The sequence below is a fragment of the Crocodylus porosus genome, unplaced genomic scaffold (assembly GCF_001723895.1).
Source record: "Crocodylus porosus isolate Cpor-Errol unplaced genomic scaffold, CroPor_comp1, whole genome shotgun sequence".
NCBI lineage: Eukaryota > Metazoa > Chordata > Crocodylia > Crocodylidae > Crocodylus > Crocodylus porosus.
In genome coordinates, this window is record NW_017728931.1 from 111,611,215 (window position 1) to 111,630,993 (window position 19,779).

At 44.3% G+C, this 19,779-nt stretch overlaps 1 protein-coding gene across 1 annotated transcript in view; it reads right to left on the minus strand.

Annotated features, from left to right (window-relative positions):
* Positions 1–13,998, minus strand: part of ZBED4 (zinc finger BED-type containing 4) — a 29,945-nt gene extending 15,947 nt beyond the window's left edge. Inside the window, exon 1 of the mRNA XM_019543491.1 lies at positions 13,919–13,998. The gene's annotated coding sequence lies outside the window, so the exon portion shown is untranslated. The remainder of the gene's footprint in view (positions 1–13,918) is intronic.
* Between the last annotated feature and the right edge of the window lie 5,781 nt (positions 13,999–19,779).

Genomic DNA, 19,779 nt, shown 5'->3' on the forward strand with positions numbered 1-19,779 from the left:
CCATCTGTCCCCAATATCCTGGACCGAGTAGCTGGGGGGAGGGCAGGGGGAAGAATGCGAGGTGAAGGGGCTCCCATCCCCCACCTGAACCTCTTGACAGAGGCAGTACACAGCTGCTGGCTTGGCTTTGCCATGGCAGGACCTGGGGCAGGAGAGGGGAGGGATGGTTCAGCAGCCTCCTAGGAGGCTAGAGTGCCCCTGCCTGCTGGCCAGGGCCAGTACAAGTAGGCTCAAGCCTCACCCCCACCTCCCCCTCCCCTACCCCGACCCAATAGGTAATCATTCGTTAGGTTCCGTGGCACTAACTCATGGTGCTTTATGTAAAGCACCATGAATCAGAGAGCCTCCCCTAAATGTCTGCAGGCACCCCAAGGCACGTTTGTGTTACTCAGATTCTAAGGTCAGGTCTGGCCCAAGCTCTGGGACCTTGTACAGGTTCTAATTTCTTCTTGTCACAGGTCTTCATATTTCAAAAACCTTCCCCTGCACCTTTCCTTCCCTGTTTTGTGTATTTATACTGCAAGTTCTTACGATAAAAAATTTCACTTCGCATGGTGAGGCATAGATGAGCATTTTTAGCTTTGAGCAGCAGCAAGAGAGTAGCTGGCTCTGTTCCGACACTGGTGGAAGTCTGGAGTACCTCCACTGAAGCCAATGGAGCTTTATTGGTTTGAAACCAGCATAAAGGAGAACTAGGTGATATGTTTGCTGAAAGGGGTATGGGACAGAGGGCTGGACCTGGCTGGTTCCAGAAGGTTCTGTGACAGTTCGAGGTGGGCTGTTGGGTGCAGGAAGGCAGCGGCTCAAGTGCTGCAGAAGCCACCCCTTTCCCTGCCTTTCTTTCCTAAAGAAGGTGGGGAGGGGGGATGGATTAATAAAAAAAGAGGAAACTGCACAGAGAAAAGGGAAAGTGAACTGTGGGAAGCGATGGAATGAGAAAAGATGCCCACATACCTGGGGAGACCAAGGGGAAAGACAGGGAAACTCACTACAAAAGTATTTGAGTGCATGGCCCTCCTTTTGCTTTCTATGACAACAGGATGAAGAAGGCTCCAAACTAGAGATTTTTAGTGACATGGAGAAAGATGAATTGTCTTGCAGTGTCTGACCCAAGATTGAGCCCAAGTCAGTTTTTCTAGCTAGTCTAAGGTAAAACAGGTGTGGAGATCTCAGCATGCAGCCACCCTTACAACCTTAGTTATATGTACAAAAATTAGACTTTTCCAGCTATATCCAGTAGCTTTAGAAGTCACGCTATAGTCTTAACATCATCAGTAATGTAAATTGCACACTATTTTTACCATGTGTGGACATTTTTGTGTGCATATTTTAAGTTAACAGTCGGGCCACTCAGTGAGAGTTACATTTTCATTCAATAGATTTGGAGACACCCTCATGCCCTGCCAGCAAAAAAATAAAATAAAATAATGCAGGAAATGGGGCAGAACCAGACAGCCCAGCAGTAGTGGTTTTAGTTCAAGTGTCAAGCTCAAATATGGCCTGTGTTACAAAAATTAATTAAAGTACATCTCAGTTGGCTTTGAGTGTATGCATGTTTAAAACTTCTCTCCTCTCCCAATTTTGTGGCTCCTAACTCAACGTAATGTTCACAAAGGCCTTGTGCATTCCCTTGACCCTTAGAAAGGATTCAGTATGAGCACTTTCCACCCCTAGATGCACCGTGCTTCTTACTCTAATAAAGAAACCTTCCTCCTACCCACAAACTCCTTTTTCTTTCTGGCTCTGGTACCAGTATCAGTGTTCTGGCTCCAAACTTGCAAGCAACAGCAACTCTTCCTTTAAAAAGAACAAAATACCTCCTTGATATCTTGAAGAATGTACACTTGACTCCCTTCAGAACAGGACAAGAGAGGCAAGATGTGCTAGAGTACAAGACAGGAACTGAAACCAGCAATCAATCAGACAATGACATACCACACAAGTACTGACACAGCGTCTTCTGTGCCTGAAAATTTCAGATAAAATGTTAGAGGTGCACCAATACATCAGTCCGGTATTAGATCAGTACCAATATATAGAAAACTGGCTGTATTAGTTATCAGACCCATCGGGCCAATATCCAAGCTGATAAACGCCTGTGCTGCGCAGAGCCACAGCGCAGCACTCAGTCAATGAAGAGCAGAGCCAGCAGCATGGAGAGCTGACTCCAGCTGGTAAGTCCAGGGGGGTGGAAGGGTAAGGGGGGAGGGAAGGGGGCAGCTCCCACTGCTCCTTCCACCATGAGAAGGCACGAAGTCTGGGAGGATGCAGCATCCTCCCAGTCCTACTGATGCCTGCTCCAAGCCCAGTCCTTGCTGAGAAGAGCCCCACACAGCCCTGGTTGCAGCCTACCCCATGAAGATCTCAGTGGGCACCCCCCCCCCCCATGGTGCAAGGAGCAGCATCCACCTCCCCCTGAGCTGCGGCTCTGCTCCCCCATGCCCCACTTGGGCAGCACCTGCCCCATGCAGATCTGGGGGGCACACGCCCCCCTGCTTCCCTGTGGTAGGTGTTGCTTTGTTAAACACATACTTAGTAAACTTGAATCGCAAAAAATCCAATCTAGCCAGGAAAAAAAATGTAGTGAAGGTCACTGGTTTAGGGACTAAAAAATATCATCAGACCTCAACTAGCAAGTGTATGCAACAAAAGTGTTACTTCCACCTGTCATTTGATTAAGTTGTATATGCTGGCATTGTATAATACCAATGGGTTCAGATTTGCAGAAATGTTTACCGCTGGCTAACTACTCAAAGGGAGCTTTTCCCATAAACTGACTCTTGGATCATCTGATTATTATTAAATTATTATTAAAAATATTATGTCCAAACTAGACATTTTTAAATGGCTGGTACAGAAACAAAAGCAATGTTATTAGCAGTTTCATGGATTTCTTTTAACAGTTTATTTATGTGTTATTTAGGTTTTGGTTACCTGTTTGTAGCTTTGATATCCAGTACCAAAAATTCACAGATATTATGGGCTGGAAGGGACCTCGCAAGATCATTGAACCCAGCCCCTTCTGCCACAGGCAGAAAGTCTGCTGGGGTGAAATGACCCCTGCAAGATAAGCATTCACATGCCATCTGAATAAGTCCAGAATAGGTGCTTGCACCACCTCTGGGGGGGTCAGTCTGTTCCAGACTCTGGACACTCAGACTATAAAGAAGTCTGTCTCTAAATCGGCCTTCCAGAAGTTTGTGGCTATTAGACCTTGTTATTCCTTGGGGAACCCAGGTGAACAACTGTTCTTCCAGATCATGGTGTACCCTCCTTATGTACTCACAAGCTGCCACCAAGTCCCCTCCCCACAAGCCTTTTCTTCTTCAGGCTGAAGAGTCCTATGTCCCTCAGCCCCTCCTCATAAGGCTTGCTCTTTTGGCCTTTGATCATGTGGGTGCTTTTCCTCTGGACTCTCTCAAGCTTATTCACGTCCCTCCTGAAGTGGGGGCCCAAAACTGGTCACAATACTTCAGCTGCAGCCTCACAAGGGCTGAGCAGAGCAAGAGGATGACCTCCCTGGTTTTGTTTGAGATGCATCAGCGGATGCATAACAGAATTTGGTTGGTTTTGCCAGCCATGGCATCACATTGGTGGCTCATATTCATAATGTTGCCATTAATGTCTAGTGGTACAAATTATCAGGGGCTATGGGAAATCAGCCAGAAGAAGGTTGATACAGAAAAGCATCCCTCTGTCAACCAGCCCTTCTCCCTGCCTGCTACACCCAAAGAAACATATATTCCTTTATCAAAAACTTATGAAAAATACACATTTAGTAACACAGTGAACATTTCGTAACTTTAAGGTAACTCCAAATAGTTAGGAGGAGTGGAGGTAAAAGGCCAGCTAATGACAGAGTTAGGTAAGGTAGCACCAGGACAAGAAAACAATAGACATGGACCTGCTGTTCGGAAAGTCCTCTTATTTCCCCTGGAGAGTATTTCTTGTTGAAAACGTCTTCTTTAATGTTAGCAGAAAACAGGAAAGCCCTTACAACTTTTTAAAGGGGTATTTTATGAATGTATAATATACTGTTTAAAGGACACACTAGCCAAAACGAGAATCAAAACACAAAGGAACTCAGTCGACTATTATACGTCATTGTCTCTGTTTGAGGCTAACTAAGATGAGCATGAAGAACACGTTTTGAAGCTCTTGATGCATGCACATTATTCCTACTGACACTAATATGAAGTGTATTTACATGAACTGAGCACAATGTAAAGGGCTGGTTTATTTAGGGCATGTGAATGATTTGTTATACATAAATATGATGCGGTAGAATAAAGAAATAGATGTACATTTAAACTAAATCTCTGCTGGAACCCAAAGTCTAATTATGCCCAAAATCCAATTATGCATTTGTAAGACAGATCCATTAGTAAGACAGATGTGCTGCAGTTCACAAGATCACTGAAAAAAACCCTCACTATAAACTGCCTCAGAGTTCACACAGTTCAAACATTTTTCTAGTAAATTTGACTATTTTTTAGTAAGCAGTTTATATAATAAATAACAAATTACCATAACTTGGAAGCAATATTTCTAACAAACTTCCACGTCAAATATATACCAAGCCACCCCACTTCCTATTTTAATGGAATTTAACTGAAAGGCGCTCTTTTCCTGGCTTAACTATGGCACCCAAATACATTTCATCTGTGATTCCCTTTTTACTATATGTAACAGCAAACCACAACCCAAAGGTTAGCTGGATAACTTTTTAAAAAACTTTACAAATTTTTGGAAATGACCTTGCCTATAATTGGGAGAACTATAACAAAGTTTCAACAATAGAGTTTATATCTCAAACTCACATAACCTAATAAAACATATATTCATCAAGGGTCCCTGAGCCTCCCAGGCCGCCAAACACATGTACAAGTCACCTCAAAAATGAGAATCCTCACAAACCCCAATGTGATATTAGTGTGGTGGGGAGGAGAAAAAGGAGGGGAGTTGTGGGGGGAAGATCTTTCCTAATGCCTTGCCAGTCACCTGGCTCTTCAGCAGACAGTACATAGTCTAGGCTCCATGCCAGGAAGTCCCTGTCTTCCTAGCCTCTCCTGCAGGCACCTTCTGCTTGCCTTCTGTTGTTTGGGCAAGATTCAGCAGCAGAGAGGTAGCTGTCATTGAAAGGACCAGCTAGGAAAGAGGCAGCGATCTCAGCAGCACAGCATTCAATACCAGCCAGAATTTTTTTCCCCCTCAGATTTATAAGGTAAGTATTTAGTTGTTTATGTAAAAATGTACTGGTATGTAGCATGATCTCACCATAACCTCAGTGAGGTTATCAGCTGTAGCTTGGTAGTTATGGTTACACTAGCCAACTGCCCGTCAAGTATGATGGTGGGGGTGGGAATGGAGTGCCACCACCAAATACCCCATGCTGCTGCTGTTCTGCCTGTTGCAGGGAGCAAGGTGGGGGAGCCGAGGCCAGTGCTGCTGGCCTCAGCTCCCCTACGCTCTGCCCGGTCCTCACCGCAGCTTCGGAATCACGGCAGTGCTCCCCCAAACTTGAAGCACTCCAATTGGCTGTTTCCGTCAGCCAATCAGAGTGCAAATAAAGCATTACAGACAGACAGACTTAGGCTTTTATAATATTAGAATTTTGTTTTATTCAAAGAAGTTGCTAAGAAGGAAAATAAGGCAAAGCTTTATGCAAACTTTATATAAATTCCATTTCTAATTAGATTAAAAAAATAGAACTAAATCCTTTTAACCAACTGAATGTTTCATGGAGACATGTAAGAGGAGAGACATGGTCCTTCAGGGAGGAGGCAATTCCTTAAAGGAAAAGTGATGCCTCAATCACTGAAATTCCAACTGCAATATGCTTCTGGAGGCCAACATACTGTGGCTCCTTGAAAGTTGCTGTTTTCTTCCTGCTATCTCAGTGGTTACTACTAGCGCATACAATAATGATAGAAATACTCATACAGAGCATCAGCTGAGCAACTGCACTTGTGGCCCAACATTTTCTTCTCTTTTCTTCTTAGTTGCTAGCATACTCTCATTTCCCTCTCTTCAGGCAAACTGTATATCTGAAGAGTAGAAAATGGGAAACACGCACACAATGTAAAATAAACATAAAAAGAAAAGAAATACTGGACAGAGAAAACTCAAGATGTGGTAACAAATGGTCTAAGGGATTAGAACAGGGGTAGGCAAAGTATGGCCTCCACTTGATTCTATCCAGCCTGAAGGTAGGCAGCATGGGTGGCTCTAGTATCTACTGGCACTGCAGCGAACACTGGGCAGAGGCAGCCCTGTCTGCCTGCCTGGCACTGTGCGGCAGGCCCTGGGCAAGCCACGCTGAGGCCCCAGTGCCCCTGCTCAGGGTGGGCCACCAGCAGCGCCCCACCTCTCAGTGGCTCACAGCTGGTGGGAGTCATCCTGGGCATTAGGACCATGAGGCAGGTGCTCCACGCCTGTGTCCAGAGACAGTGGAGCTTCCTCGACACCTTCAGGCAGATGAAGCCCCAGTCCTGGCTCCGGCCCTGCCTTGCCCCATGCAGTGCTGAGAGCCAGCGCAGCCATCTGGTGCCTTCTGGCAGCCACCAACATCACTCCCATCCTGTACACCCAGGTACGGCTGCCTCCAGGGCCCTGGGACTCCTTCTGGTGAAAGGGGGGACCCTCCACCCCCAAGCTGGGGGTAGGTACAGCCTGTGTGGCCCTGATGGGGAGCTGGAGCAGACTGGAGGGGGCTACTGGACTTCCCCATGGCCTTGTGAGGGCAACTGTGGATGGGAAGGGGTGGGGGACAGGTGGGTCTGGGGTGCAGGTGGCTCCTGAGGTGCATGTCATGATGCAGACAGGACCTCCCTTATGATCTGGATGATGGCTGAGTAGTGGCAGGGTTCTGCTAGGGGTGAAGGCATCTTCCCAGAACCAAGTGTCCTACTAGCTGGTTTCTATTCCCTTGGGATCCCTTGAAAGTTTATTTTGATCTATTAAGCAATCACCTCTACATACGCTACACAAATATATATATATATATAATTCAGGACATTTAAAAAAAAAATTAAAATACTTTAAAGTAAATTTGATTTTTACCATGATTGTTTTTTATCTTAATTTGTTAAAATGATATCTTTACCATTCATTGCATGTGTACAGCCCTCAACAGCTTACCAAAACTCATTAAGTGGCCCCTTACCTGAAATTGTTGCCCATCTCTAGATTAGAGAGTATGTCAGTTATTAATCAAAAAGTATTTAACAACTTTAGGAACTATGACTGGCTCGCTACCTTTTTGGCCTCAAGGCACCCCTCACTGGACTTGAGGTACCCCCCTCCATAACATTTGTGAATTGTGTGGTACCCAATTTCAAAAACTAATTTATATATTACTGTGATTACTTTCTTGTAGAGGGAGTCAGGGATTGACCAGGCAGGGATAAGCTTCAGCCTGCGCTTATCTACTTATCTTCTTGCTCCTTGAGGCACCCTTTCAAGGATCTTGCAGCAACTGCCACAGCACTCTGGTTGAGAATAACTGATCTATGAGCTTAGAGGGCATTCAAAGGAGTTAATTACTTTTTTCATTTCAGGATGTGAATCTAATATACTAGAGCTCTATTACTAACAGATTTGTTTCAATATAGTATAACCTCATAAATCAGGCGTGCTTGGGACACAGCACCTGCTAGAAATTTGAAAATGCCAGATTTTTGGAACCAGTGTGGAGGCTGGTCGTGGAGCAGGGGACTCGGGTAGAACGGCAGCCAGTCCTGAGCAGTGGCTGCACGTGAAGTGGGGTGGTGAATGGGGAGCCACCATGCGCAAGATTTCCCCTCTGTGTCCGGGAGGGCGGGGGGGAAATGGTGGCCAGTCCCAGAGCGGCAGGGGAAGTGCCGAATTTTTGATAATTCTGGATTTTTGATATCCGGATTTATGAGGTTATACTGTATTATAAATTTTAACCTACTAAGCTAAAGCTAAAAGTGTTAAAAGTTCTGCTTTTATTTACACTAACTATTGATGAATAAAATGATTCTTGGTTACAGACATCTAAATCATTACATGAGAACTATGAGATTGGAGTCATGGCTTTGACAACATTTGGTGGGTGGGGGGCAGGTGCTGACCTACCTCAGACCCAGAGGGAAGTTTCAGCAACACAAACAAACTACAGTCTCCATAAATTTCAAGCATCTCATACTGGTCCTTGGAAGCAAAGCCACTCTCTACAAGCTGGGTCAGTCCAACCTGCCACTGGAAAACAATGGTACCTGGCCAGAATTAAAAGATCAGGATCTGTATTCACATAAGACTTAGTTTCATAATGTAGGCAACCTACTAAACAGTACACCCTCTGTTTCTGTAAAGCAGGTGTTGGTAATGTTTTCCGGTGGCAGGCTGGACTGACCCAGCTTGTAGAGAGTGGCTTTCCTTCCAAGGACCAGTATGAGATGCTTGAAATTTATGGAGACTGTTGTGCACTGGATTGGTCTAGCTAACTCCCCTCTGATGTCATTTAGAGGGTGTACTGTAGGAGAAACTATAGTCTCCATAAATTTAAAGTTTCTTCTACTGCTCCGTGGAAGCAAAGCCACTCTACAACTTCAGGGATCAGTATACTACAACTCATGCACAATCAGTTTTGAGACAAAGTTTATACAAGTGGATGCATAATATTTGAGCCACTAGAAACTGGCTCAAGGTCACCATATACTTACTTTTCACATACCATATAAATATTCCCCAAACACCTACACAAACTAATTTTTATTTCAAGTTAAGATTGATACAATAAATCCAACTTTCACACAGAAAAAATTTAAATCAAGGATTAGGAAGGATGATATCAGTTAAAATATTATACACTGATATTTTAATTATCTGTGTTGCTGGGAGCATGAATAAATTACACTTCTGTTCCTAAGACAGCCTTAACTCTAATTTACTTAATATACACAGCTTTTATATACAAATGGTGTTTTTATTAGTGTGTCCCAAAACATGCTGAGGTTTTAGTATCACACCAGAGAGTGCTGGACGGGACTTCATGAGATCAATTAGTTTAAAGGTGCCCTACCTGTGGCATGTGCACAACAAATAACACAGGCAACCTCTGTGTATGGTACACAGCAGACCTGACACACAGTAGCACATAGGGCAGGAGCAGAAAAGAGCAACAGACAGCACATGGAAAGTGGCACTCAGAGAAGTCATGGGGCTTAATTTGTGGCACGCCTGTCAAAAAGGTTGATACTAGTCTAGGCCCTGGGTCAAGACAGAATTATCCCTGCCTAAACCATTCCAGGTAAGCATCTGTTTAACCTACTCTTCAAAATTTCCAGGGATGGAGTATCCACTTTTCCTAGCTAGCCTGTTCCAATGTTTGACTTCCCTCATAATCAGAAAGTTCTTCCTTATCTCCGACCTAAAATTTCCTCTCCTCCAACTTGAGGCCATTTCTCCTACTCCTGTCTCCTGTGTCCACAGAGAAAAGCCTCACTTCAACTTCTCTGAAATCTTGCTTCAGGCATTTGAAGACTGTTATCAGATTCTCCCTTGGTCTTCTCTTTGCCAGATTAAATATCCCTAATTCTTTCATTCTTTCCTGATAAGCCTAGATCCCGATTTTCTCTATTAAAAATCCTAAATTCTCATATTAAAAAAACATAAAAATCAAATTACCCGATTAAAAAAACCCCCAGATTGCGTTTTTCCATGATTAAAATGAAACACCACTATATATATAGGTACCAACTGAACACAATGTTTTATTGACACATTTACAATTTTAAAGAAATGTGGAAGCCTACCGGTGTCTCAATATCTAAACACCTATATATTTTTGTGTTTGTTTTTGTTGCATCATGGAAAAGCAGAGCTCTTCCTGACTGCTTTGCTCACCAGGATTTGGATCCAGCTGTGGCTGTCCGTCGCCCCCCACACTTTGTGGTGCTGAGCAACCTTGATATTCCGGTACCCTGCCCCTGCCCATGCCGTTGCCCCTCACTCCCAAGACACAGCCCCTCCCTGCCGACCCACAGTCCCCTGGCCCTGCCAGTGCCCCTCACTCCCAAGCCAGATCCCTCCAGCCCAGCTGGTACCCCTTACCCCTACGTGTGTGAGGAATAGGGGGCACGGGGAGCACAGGTAACACATCACGATGAGTAGAGGGGCACATAATCCCCGCCCCCCCCGATTTCTGTACCCACAGTAGGATGCAGGGCTGCACCTGGGCCAGATCAGATCTGGACACAAGCCACCTCTGCAGCCAGGAGCTGGCATGGGAGGAAGCTCTGCACCACCATGGCCGCCAAGGTAAGGCACAGCTGCAATGCAGTTTGGTGTTGTGATTCCCACTGCTGCTGGATGGACAGAGGCATCTCACCTTGGCGACTCTGGCAGAGTGGTGCTTCCTCCCGCACCAGGTCACACCCGAAGCTGATCTGGCCCAGCTGTGGCTCTGTGCCCCACTGTAGGCACAGAAATCTGGGGGCATGGTATAGAAATCTGGGGGACATTTGCTCCCCTGCCATATCACCTATGCCCCCCTGCCCCCATAAACATAGCTGTGGGGAACAGTGGGAGCTGCTCTCCACCCCACAGTCTGGTTGCTGTGTGCATTCGTACATACATGTGGCACCTTATTCCCCCTGCATCCCGCTCCCCTCCAGCTCTAAACAGCCCCTTGCACACTGGAACTTTTCCAGACTGCAAGGGAAACCAGTAGTTTCCTGCATTTTTCTCCTTTAAAGGAGAAAATCTGCATTTTTCCACAGCAAACAGAAAATCTGGATCCCTGCTCATAAGTTATGTTTCCCAGGCTTATGCTCATTTTTGTCACTGCTGGACTGTCTCCAATCTCTTTATATGAGGTGCCCAAACATGGACACAGTACTCAAAAGGAAGACAATTTCTTTGATTTACAAGAGATACTCCCATTAACACAACCTGGTATGCTGTTAGCCATTTTGGCAACAAAAGCACACTGTTGGCTCATATTCAGCTTATGGTCTACTGCAGTAGCGCTCAACCTTTTGGCCCTGTAAGCCACATGAGTGAGGCTGAGCTAGCCCATGGGCTGCATAAGCCCCATACTCCAGGATCAGGCCCTGGGGCCCCGCACCGCCCTCTCTATGCCCTGAGTGCCAGGAGCAGGCCCTGGAGCCCAGTCCTGCCCCTGCTTGGCCCCACACACTGGGATCAGGTGTCCAATCCAGTGCACACGGTCTGAAGCTCCCCACAGGTCTGGAAGTGTGATGGTGCAGGTAGGGTGCCACTCTGTAGAACTGGAGCACAGCCAACCTTTCCCCAGTTTGTATTTGTACATGCATTTATTCCATCCCAAGTGCAGGACTTTGCATTTGTCCTTCTTGAATTTCATTTGACTGATTGCAGAACACTCCTCAAGTCTATCCAGGTCATTCTGGATCCTAGCCCTGCCCTCCTGAGCATCTACATCCAACATGGTGTCATTCACAAATTTGCTAAGAGTGTGCTCACCCCCCTCCATCCAAATCATTGACAAAGATGTTAAACAATAATGGACCTAGGACAGAGCCCTGAGGAACCCCAACTAGATGCTGGGTCATTGATGACTACTTGTTGAATACAATGATCCAATCAGCTACATATCCACCTTACAGTACTATCATCTAGTCTGTATTTCCTCAGCTTATTAATGAGAAGGTTGTGGAAAATTATCAGAAGCCTTACTAAAGTCATCCACTGCTCTCACCACCATTTGTAGAGCCTATCACCTTATCACAGAAGGAAATCTAGTTGGTGAGACATGACCAACTCTTGGGGAATCCATGCTAGTTAGCTCCTAATCACCTACCCAAAAGGCTTATGGTCTAAAATTTACTGTATGTCATCCTAAGCATGATGGAGTAATTAGTGAAATGTATGATTTGTATGGGGAAATATGAAGGATGAATATGTATATAAATACTTGTTTAGGTTAACTGCTTTTGTTTAAGAATGCAGACTCATAGCTGGAAGTCAATAGTTACATTGTCTGGAATTATTCTTAATAATTATTTTTTGTTTGACATATGATGCCTAGCTACAACAGACTAAGTGTTAAAATAGGTATTTTTCAATTAATGTTTTTAACCTTGAAAGCTGCATTGGTGAAATTGCCTTATGTGGATCTATAAAAAGCTGTGGTATTTGACATAATAAAATTAAATGGTGCATGTGAGAGAGAGAGAACGAGCCAGCAGGCTCCAAGGCTCCCAGGCTAAGCAGAGGGTCAGCGGCACCAGGCCCGAAGCCTGGCAGAAATTCCCCTTACCCAGGTTTGTTGGGAAGGGCAGGGCCGATATTTCCCCTGCCAGTATAAAGAGGAGGCCGCGACCGAAAAGCGGGAACAACGCAGAACTGGAAAGAGGAGGTGGAGCAGGCCGGCGCACACTGAAGGGAACGCTGAATGCGACACTGAACGCTGGTAGGAGCCTCTGGCAGAGAGCAAAACCCCAGCGGGGTTTTGGAGCCCAGTTTACTGGCCCCTGCGGGGAGTAGAACTGTTTGTTTACCCAGGAGCTGGCTGAGCCCAGCAAGAGAAGGGTACTGTAAAAACCCTAATAGAGGGGCACTATTGACTTTGGGTACCGTAATCCCTGTAACAGGGGCGCAGATCAACAGTGAACTTAAGCTGTTAAAAAGGAATCTCATTAAGCCCTACGGGGGTGCTCTCCAAGAGCCAACAAAGGGGTGCCTGACCCCTCGAAGGTCAAGTTTGAGTTGAAAGGGGGCTGCTGACCAACGGAGCAGCTACCCAGATCAGGGGAGCCTTATTGGCCTTCGTGTTTGTTTTGATTGACTTTTCTTTGTGGATCATCTGTGAGGAACTGAGGATACGTGGCCAGACCAGCTGGTTGGCCACCCCGCAGTGGAATGGGCGAGGGTGTAGGGGTGGCGGAGCCCTCAGAAACTCGGGACCTCGCGAGACGCCGGGAAGACTCATAATTGGACTACAAGCTGAGACATCTGAACCAACTCCATTAACATCAAAGATGTGGCAGGTGAAACGTATGCGTGTGGGACCCCAATTATAACAGATGACACCCTAGGCAAGTGGCAGGCGGCGTCTGTTAGGTCCACAGGGGGCGGTGATCCCCGACAGTGCAACACAGATACTAAAGTCACTCTGAAATGTGCATATTAAATTCAATATATTAAATATATATTTAAAAAACCCACACTGCCTATTCCAGAGGAAGCAGTATCACTTGCTTTTCAAATATCCCTTTGCAGTATGAAAGAACTCTAATGAGGGGCTGCCACAGAGAAAAACTGCTCACTCTCCCTGTGGCTATAATACTGGCGTAGAAAGCAACAGCACCTTGCTTTTGCTTAGAATCTTTACAGTGAAAAGACCTGAAGACAAGACTGATATACAACAAGTTCTGCCTTACCAAAAATCACAACACCCAATTGTTTCTCAGTGAGAAACTGCTTAAGACTATTACCATGTATAAATAACCTTATGAAGGTTTTCTCTTGTATATCTACCATCAACTGCCAAAAAGCCCCAATGAATGTATCCATTTTAAAAATTAAAATGGATTTTTAAAGAAAATCAGTATGTTTTTGAATACTATACACCAAAAAACAAACCTAGCAAACATGCTTTCAGAAGACACAAATCTAGACATCTTTAGATGCTCTGGTGATTCCTGTTGGCTTCCCATCCCCCAAGCATATACTCTCAGCAAGGGATTTGGGAACACAAATCCACTAACATTCAAATTCATGCATCTAAATCCTTGCACTCATGCAAAACTCTCATTAAATTATTAATACTAAACTAACTGTCACATTCACAACCTCAGAATTATTCAAGTCCTTCTGAGTCAATTGCATTTGCTCTACAGAAAAGGGGAAAAGTTGAGGATCAACCTGGAAAAAAAAAGAGAAGAGTCTAATATAATGGAGAGAGACTTACACATCAGCTCCATTGTGTTCTGCTAGCTTCATTTCAGATTCAATACTTGCTGTCCAAATCAATTCAGGAAATCTACAGAGAGGGGAAAAAAGAAAGCATCTTTAATATAACTTTCCAACTTTGTCAGCTGTTGCAAGTTCATCACACATTTTGCTGTATTTATGTGCATTTTCAAAGCCTCATTACAGACACCAAACCTGCGTGAGACTCTCAGCTTTTATTTAAAAAAGGTTTGTAGAAAAAAACTAGATGATGTTAATTCCTAAGCTTCAAAGCAGAAGGCAAATAAAAACTAAATGCTGGCACGAAGTTGATCTATTTGTCAAACCATTCTCATGTTATTTTGGGAACTGACACACAATTTTTGTACACTTAGAGAGGACAAATAGTTTTTGCCCTCCAAAAGGTCAAGGAAGCTACTCCTCCCCACAGAAAGGACCTACCCATTAGGTAAAATAACAGTTCAAAGGAGCCTGTCAAGAGTTTAGTATCTGCAAAGAGAGAGCAACTTGAAAACAGATATTCCCTCCCCCCACAGATGGGAAAAATGTTCTTCTTCGGTGCTTCTAACCCATGATTTTATCTTTTTATTGGTCAATCAACATGTAAGCAAAGAAATCAAATCAAAGGCCGGTCTGGGGTTTAGAGAAAGAAAACTCTGCACAGTTTGCTTTTCATTAGTTTCCCAAGAAAGAATTTTGTCGGTGGACTAAAATTCTTAAATTGTTATGCTCTTCTAGTCCCACGAAGTTTCAGTGAGGCACAGGAGTGATCATCTCCAGCAGTACTACCCTACTCCTAAAAAACACAGTTTAAGGAGAAACTGTTCAACCACAGCCTAAAATCCCTAGCACTGCCCAGGAACTCCTAACTTCATGCTCTCCTGCTCATATTTCTATTTAGAAACCCTTGGATTCTTCTTTTAAAGGGTAGAAAATGAGGCACTACTTTCAAAGGATGTTAGCAAAACACATCTATGAAATAGGATGGGGAAGAAAAGATTGAAAATATCAACAGATGCAGTTATACATACTACAGTGCCATAAGAACAGTTCTGTCCAGAACAATTAAGAAAGTCAGTAGTGGCCTGTACAAAGAGGGAGTTATGCCTTTAAAACACCTTACAATGAACTACTGCAAAAACTTTTGTGAATGGGAATGTATCTTATAAAGGGAGACACACAGGGGAGAAGTTAAATGCCTTCCATAAAGCCAAAGTGAGATTCGGAATAAGGATTGTGTGGGAGACGCTGAGCATGACACAATCTTGTACACCAAAAAAGAAATCACAATAAAGCACCCCCCTGTAAAATGGATTCAAAACACTTCAGCCAAAGTGATTTGATCCTGGTTCTCCCACATACTGGGTGAATGTTATAATCACTCTTCTAGTAAATCAGAATCTAATAACCACTGCATCTGACCACACAACCTTCTCTTCCCTGCTGGTTTGGTGAATGATGCCTAACCTTTATTTCCATTGTTCTTCTTTTTCCTGAAATAAACATGAAATGTGTTGCCTGGGACCGAACCAAACATCTCAGTCAGTCCCAAATAATTGATTTCTGTTTTTAACTTATAATGATTTGACTGTAGGCCTCCGAACCCACAAAATAAAATATTTTTCACATAATACTAATAAACTAATGAAAATGAAAGACAAGAAAAATACATATCTTTTGAAGTACAGCAAAAGCTCTGTTACCTGGCACTCATGGAGAATGGGGGGTGCCGGATAATCAAATATGCCAGTTACCAGAAAGTCGCGAACAGGTGTCTTTGCCTGTTTGGGCTGTTGCCTCCCCTACCACCATACCTGGTACACCACTTCCCCTCCCTGGCATCAGTATGCCAGGGGACAGGAAGGGGGGCCCTCGCACAGGCTGCTCTGCCCCAGGCCATGGTCCAAAGTGGGACTTCTGGTTTTGTTTTTGCTGTGTTGATCGGCATGCTAGTTAACAGAGCATGTACTGGATAACGCAGCTTTTACTGTATACTAGATTTTGAATGTAATAATAATCAGGCACAATTACTACACATTTCTATTGTCACCACAGCATTAACCTGAAAGTCAATGTTTCCTGCATTTTGTTACAAATTCAAAGAAAAGCACTTGAGAATCACTAAATCTAAAAGTGTAAACCTAAGCCCATTTTCCAGTTAAAAGGAGCCCATGGATTAAGTTTCGTGTTTCAGCTTCAACCAGTGAATGTCCAGAGATTATTTGTATATTTAGTAAGGCAGAAAATTAGTGCTTTCAATTCAAAAGGTATTCCTTGAATTACAAATCAAGGGAAGTCTTAACTTAGCAGAAATTTGCACAGCTCCAGACAAAGTAGACGTATTTCAGTTGAAATGGTTAGTTAATTTTTGCAAAATGCAACACACATTCAGTTATAAAAATGAATCTATAAAATTGCAAGGAATGATCAGTTTTCATTCCTGTATATCACTATTCAAGTTGTTAGAAAAAAAACAATTAAACATACATTTTCTGGTTCAACTAATAAAGAACATAATATGTAATATTGTTCTATTTCTTGTGCCAGCATCTACTGTGAACTGTGATGCAGTTAACCTCAAAGATTAACACATTTTAAAACAACATGCTGTTTAAGATTTCAGAATAGATTATGTTTTTTTAATTAAATCTAGGACAAGCAAAAAAGTACTCTCTCAAATTCAGGATGTTTTTGTATTCTCTTCATGGCATCCTAACGTAATTAATTCTCCACTGAAGAATACTATAAGATACCACAAAAGAAACTGCATCCAAAGCTTATTCTGTTTTTAAACAATAACACCACAATGGTAACCTTATGTCTAATATATTTTTAAATCTTTACTCCCCAAAATTCATATAAATTCCTATCTTTGAATCACGTAATTACTCAACCTGTTAATGCAGCAGCTGAAATTAACACCTTCCCACAACTGTGCAAATTTCCATTGATACTAATAATGCAGGAATGAATAGCCCTAGTGGAACAGGTAGAAGGCAATTTTACTAAAGAGATGAGGAAAAATTACTAGGAAAAGTTATTTTCAAATAGTGTACAGAATTTTCTGCTTGCTTTTTTTTTTTTTTTAAGGCCCCCATACTATTAGAAATAACCATATGTAGGGAACTTAAAATGCCGAGTTATGGGCTCAGTATAGAATTGCCGTTATATTCTATTCACGTTCTTATACATTATGATAGCATCTGATTTTATCTGGCATGCTTTATGCCAAATGTTGAACTAAAACATGACCATAGTGTTCTTCACAAAAATCTTTTTAACATTTTCAGCTGTTCAGGTTATCACTGTTTATGTAAATAGTTTTCTTTATTTTCTTTCAAAGTTCAAAGAAGCAACACAAACTAAATATGCCCCACTTGCAATATGGAATAAGATAAGACTCACAGCCAAACTCAAATTGTATCGCCTCATGCTGGTCAGGGGATAAAAATGAGGAGTTTGCCCCTCTTGTGCAGTTTCCCTGGCACTTGTGCACAAGCAGCAGTAAGGGGCAGCAGGCTGGAGTGTGTTCAGGAAAACAAGAAAGAACATTCATAAAGAGTTCACGCCCTTTAGTCCCAACCTCTCTTTATCCCAAAACAGTTCTCAAAAAGCAGTCTTTCACGCAGTTGTGGAAAACTAGGGGAAGGGAGAAAGAGAGAGTACAAATGCAAGCATGTAAGAGTTGTAGTGTGGGAACCATCAAAAGAGGATCAGTTATTTTCCCATAATTTAAAGCAGGGGGTTTCAACCTTTTTTAATAAGTGTACCCGCAGCAGCTGGACATGGAAAGGGGAGTGGGGAGAATCACCTGCAGCCAGATGCGGAGTGGGGCAAGGTGGTTTGTGGTGTATGGCTGAAAGCAGAGCAGAGGTGCAGGGCGGTGGCAGCAGGAGCTTCCACCGCATGCAAGCTTCCCCCTCACCCCACAACTGACTGGGCGGTGCCTGTGTGGCCTGCAGAGGGGCACTGCTGCCCTTGCCCCACCCTGACCATGTTCCTGGGAGGCAGCAGTGGGGGCTGGTAGGTGGCAGTGCTCCATCCTTGCCGGGCCGGACATACCCTCTAGGGCCTTCCCATGTACCCCCAGTTGACAACTTCTGAGCTAAAGGTTTCCTAACAGCATTATGGCATATATCTCTCTGGTTCAAAGATATTATTTACTCCACATTTGTCTAATTCCTCCCCTTCCCTCCTCCTGCTTTCTTCATTTGATAAATATCAAGGGTGAATTCTGATCTTTTTCAACTATTCCTAGTGGACCTGTTGTAAGCCTCAGTTATATCATCTGTATTACAGTACAGTAGTGCCTCAGGGGTTCAGACAAGGCCCAGGGTCCCATCATGCTAGCTACTACACAAATATGTAACAAGCCACCAGTTCCTACCCCAGGGAGCTTGAAATCCAAGCTTATGACAAGACAAAGCAGGTGAGTGGAATAAACAGGATGAAGATTTTAGGATCCTTTTATCACAAATCACAAGCTTCAAAAACATGATTATCTAAATTGCTCATCCCAGAATCTTTTGTGGGGATGTAATTTCATTTGTTTTCCATTTACTTCACATTTTGTCTACACTATAAAGGAAACCTCCCAAGCTCACAACATCTGTTAAACTACAAACATGCTAGCAATATTGGCAGTCTGGCTGTGGATGGTTCTTAGACTCTAGTAGGAAGTTTCCACACCGTGTCAGTTATTCTTTTTCCCAGCAGGTCAGTCTTCCATGCTAGAAAGGACCACACTTCTCATTCAAAAAAATCAATCAAAAAATAATCTTCCAGGTCTTCTTGCCTAACAAAGAAGTGACACCAATGTGTATTTCTACTTCGTTGTATCTACTGCATAACGGTCTAGGTTTCCCTTACAAGTCTTTCTGAAAAATAAACTCCATGTTCAGTTATTCTCAGAGAAGACTTCCCCCTCTTCCCCGCCTTTTGAAAAAAAAAAAATGTTTAATACAAGTTGGCAGGAGCAGACAGACGTTCCCCAGACTTTTGTGCTGCCCCAACCACACCCCATAAACCCCTAGGTTATGTGGTCTTATCTTTCAAGTGAAACACTGCAGACTCTTAAAGAGAAAGAGAGGGGTTATGGTCACTTTTCCTTTCTTTTATAGCACATAAGGGATCCTGAAATCTTGTCTGCTTTAAGAGAAGCAGCCAGGATGGCTTCCATCAAACTTCACAACACCATTCATACGGCAGGAGGGCTCACAATCAATGCCACACCCCCCTCAAGCATCCTCTATTTTGACACTTGGTCTCTTGTACTATCAGAACTCGAAGCACAGAAGAGAGAGCAAGGGAAACCCAAGCCTATGGCCTACCCCCCTGCCCCCCCAGCAGAAAGACCAGTAACTTCTGCAGACAACTCTGTGCCTCAAGGGTTGGACTCTTAAGCCCCCTCCAGACCCACCAGTGAGTTCTGGTAGAGATCGTCTCCAATCCCTGCCGCCCCCAAGAGCAAAGTACCGAGGAAGCGGGGGAAAGAGGAGACGGAGCTTCGCAGCCCACATTGGCCATGCGACTTCAGCACACTGAGGGGTTAGCACTGGCGCGAGGCCGCCCCTTCCTGCACGGGCCACCGCGCCCTTCAGCCGGCCCGCGCGGGGGAGACGGGCAGGAAGCCGGTGCCCAGCGCGGCTGTCAGAGCCCGACCTCCCGAGGGGTCCCGCCCGTCCGGCTCCCGGGCCGCACCTGACGCCCCTCCGCGGGCCATCTTAGCTGGGCCCGGCCCGGCCACATGGTCACTCCCACAGCGCTCGGCGCGGGCGGGGGGGCGAGCTGGCCCCGTGCGGCAGGGCAGGGCAGGGCAGAGCAGGCGGCGCCCACACAATGCGGCCGGGCCGGGCTGGG